The 3,431-nt window shown below is 43.8% G+C and overlaps 1 protein-coding gene across 1 annotated transcript in view; it reads left to right on the plus strand.

Annotated features, from left to right (window-relative positions):
- The window catches only part of Arl15 (ADP ribosylation factor like GTPase 15), a 362,674-nt gene that overhangs the window by 51,148 nt on the left and 308,095 nt on the right, over nucleotides 1-3,431 (plus strand). The window lies entirely within an intron of this gene.

The following is a 3,431-nucleotide window of genomic DNA, read 5'->3' on the forward strand; positions in this document are numbered from 1 at the left end:
CCCGGCCTGGATATAAAATCTTGCAGTAAAGCAAAGTCATTACTTAAGAAGGGCCTGTGCGGACAAGCTACACTGCGAGGCCCCAAGCTGAAACCTGTCAGCACATCACGAAGCTGAGACCCGTCCTGTGAGTGCCCTGTGGTAGCTGACGGAAGAGTTTCTCTCTTCTCGACCCGGACCATCAGTGTTGCACGGGAAGAGAGTTTTGGTCATCATTTTTTTAAATCTAAATGGTACTTTTTATTTTTGGGAGGCAATTTGTATATAAATACCATTTTCCTTGGCTTTCTCAACCACCATCGAGCTCTCATCACCCAATGTTCCATTTCTGTAGAAACTTGTCAGCGATCTGTAAAGGTCACCTAAGTTTCAGGAAGTTCTTTTAACTTAGAAAAGCAATAACTTTAATGATTTCTTAACCTTGCATGTGTATTTATAATGTACCCTATTTTAAACAAGTAGATCTTTTATCTTGATTGTGGGATCTACTGTACCTTTAAAATCAACTAGTTTCTTATTCTCTCTTATGATTGGCAGAAAAGCCATTTGTGTCTAAACTGAAGTCTTGTCCTTGGGTATGCAGATAGTGTCCTTATTACAGACTTGCTGGTTAAAACTCAGCTCAGAAACAAAAGTTCAAATGCAACAAGTATATTCCTTCTAAAAAGAAGTTTGCAGACTTTGACTTAGAGGCTTCTGGATGCTCTTTTTGCACCTGAAAGTCTATGAAGAAATAAACTCAGTTGCACACAGTGTCTGAATGAGGGAAGTAGAAGGAGAAGATTCCATAGCTTCCAAGTTTACTAGCAAATCTTTTGCCGGGGTGGTGTCAATCCTTTTTTCAAATGCTAAGTGCATTCCTGAGTTTAACTCAGTGTTGGTTTCTTTATGATGTCTATCCAGGTACTCAAGACAGCCACACCTCTTACTGCTAGGTGTGTAGTGCATATTATTACTGGCACTGTGCTGATAGAGTGTCATTGAGTGGTTCTAGATTGCCGTTATAATTTATTCATCAGTTTTGTGGGCCCATCTTTTCATGCGTTAATTTATAGTCATTACTATGCCTTATGTAAAGTATGTGTAGAATCCACGCTCTGTGTCATTGCGCCACCCTTGACTGGCGATTGGAATCACACGGATGGTAAAAGGCTAGAGGCACTGTGCAGGTTTGCATTTCCAGGAGTCATGGCTGGGTACAGAGCAGTGTCTCTATGTGCAAGGAAGGCCCAGTCATCCCCAGTTGTGAAAAAAGAGAAAGGAGAGGAGAGCCAACTCAAAGATTGAGCGCTAGAGCTGTTGATAGAATTGTTTGCTGTGTAGCTCAGTGTGGAGGGTTTGTAGTTGGAGCTTTGTAATGTTCCCTAGGTGGTTTGAGTGTGCGGAAGATGGTGCCTTAGGACTTCCCAATAGCATGTTATAACATTCAGAATAGAAAGTCTGATTTTTTATTTATTTGGTTCCTTCCTTCTTCCTTAGATTGGAGGGTTCTGTTATACACTACTGAGCGATGTGAAAATCTTATGGGAGGTGTGCACAGGCCATAGCTTGTGTGTGTGGAGTCAGTTCTCTTTGCACACTGGTGGGTGCTCTGGGGCTCAAACTCAGCTTGTAAGGCCTCAGGGCAAGCGGTTTCCCTCTGAGCCATCTTTCCTACCCTAACTGAGCTCTTATTGGATCGACAGTGTTAGGTTTTCTTTAGGTTCTTAAATCCATGCTTAATGGATAGAAAAGGTGCTCACATTTATGTTAGTGCTTGGTTGAAAAACATGCTTGAAGCAAAGTTACTAAGCAATGTAAAGCTAACTTTGTATCCATTTGTGCTCATTTGTGATTCTAAGTCTCTTCATTGGGAACAGATGCTCTAAGAGAGAAATTTCTAGTTGATTCTGCCTGTTTTACACCTAGTACCCCTGACTCTGTCTTTAGTGTTCCTTCTCCCACCCCAGCAGCTCTTATCTGTGGTTCTCTGCATATCCCTACATTTTCCCTTCTTTCTACTGTCGTCTTCCTTTGTCATCTTCCTTTGTGTCCCTCCGCAGCCTTCGTTGTCTGGTCTTCCTATATCAGACTGCAGACTCAGGTTGCTGATGCTCATTAAGCTCCGTTTTGAAAATCAGAGGTGTTTCTGGTTGACTGCTACCCGTAGCTGATACCTCTGCTTCTCTGCTCTGCTTGGCCCCATGCCCAGGCATTGTTCACACTTCAAATGCTCCAGGAGATGTAGATGCCAGTCCCAACCATTGTCTTGTAGAAGATTGTCTCATGCTGCTTGACAGAAAGCTGTCTGCCGCTGTGTGTCTTGTGCCTGGTATGTGCATGGTAGCTTCTTAGGAACCAGGCACACCCTGCCTCCACAGATCTCACCTTCTGGGAGGGAAGATCCACAATTAGCAAGTCAATAAGCACACTTAGGGATAGCAGGTGGTGATCTGAGTTAGGGCACTACTTAGTAAGTCAGGGGGAAGACATTGTGGGTGGGGGGATCAGAAAGAAAGGAGGCTAGGCAGAGAAAACAGCACAAATCCTGAAGCTAAGAGGGTTTGCTCAGTTGGGGAAACAGCCAAGTGTAGCTGGAGGACAGCGAACTAGGGGGCAAGGGAAAGAGGGGAGGAGTGGAGGACGTGGGGGATCGGGACAATAAGGATAGTGTCTTGTCATTATTCGGAGTTTAGCTTTGATTCTGAGTACGATGGGAAGTGATTCTTTGCCCCCCCTCCCCCTTACTACTTTGGTACTTTGCTAACATCCTTCCCTTTTATCCTGTTAACCTGGGACAATGCTTAGTATATGTGATCCTTATCTGGTGTTGAACTCATTTTTACTATTTTTGGGGGCTACTGTTGTGGGACGAGCCAGTCACAGGAGGGGAAGCACTCATAATTGGGTTAGCTGGGCTCAGCAACGGTACAGGCAGGAAGATACTGGTTGGGTGAGGGCAGGGTTGAGATACTTGAATCAGCACCCAGGAGGGGGGTGCAATGGAGGGTAGATACCCTTCACAGCGAGGACCTTGTGCTGACGCCTACAGAAGTTCACTTTATTCTTTGGAGAATTAGGAGCTGTATACTAGTGTTTGGAAGATTATTATGCAGTGAACTAGTGTTTGGAACAAGTGATACTAGTGTTTGGAAGATTATTATGCAATGAACTATGTAATGTAGATATTGTTTAACCAAATAATTAAGGGGACTCCATTCATTTTGCTAGTTCCTGTGACTATGACTTAGTTAATCTAAGTTTTAGTTTTCTAGAACTTCGAGGAAGTGCTGCTCTTTTGTCTGTAGCAGTGCTGTGGATTGGATGAGCTGTTCCATACATGCAGAATACTCTGCATTGTCTGCCATGTGGTAATCACCTCATGCACATGCAGAATACTCTGCAGTGTCTGCCTATGGTAATCACCTCATGCACATGCAGAATACTCTGCA

This window comes from Microtus ochrogaster, chromosome 19 (assembly GCF_000317375.1).
Source record: "Microtus ochrogaster isolate Prairie Vole_2 chromosome 19, MicOch1.0, whole genome shotgun sequence".
In the NCBI taxonomy this organism is placed as follows: domain Eukaryota; kingdom Metazoa; phylum Chordata; class Mammalia; order Rodentia; family Cricetidae; genus Microtus; species Microtus ochrogaster.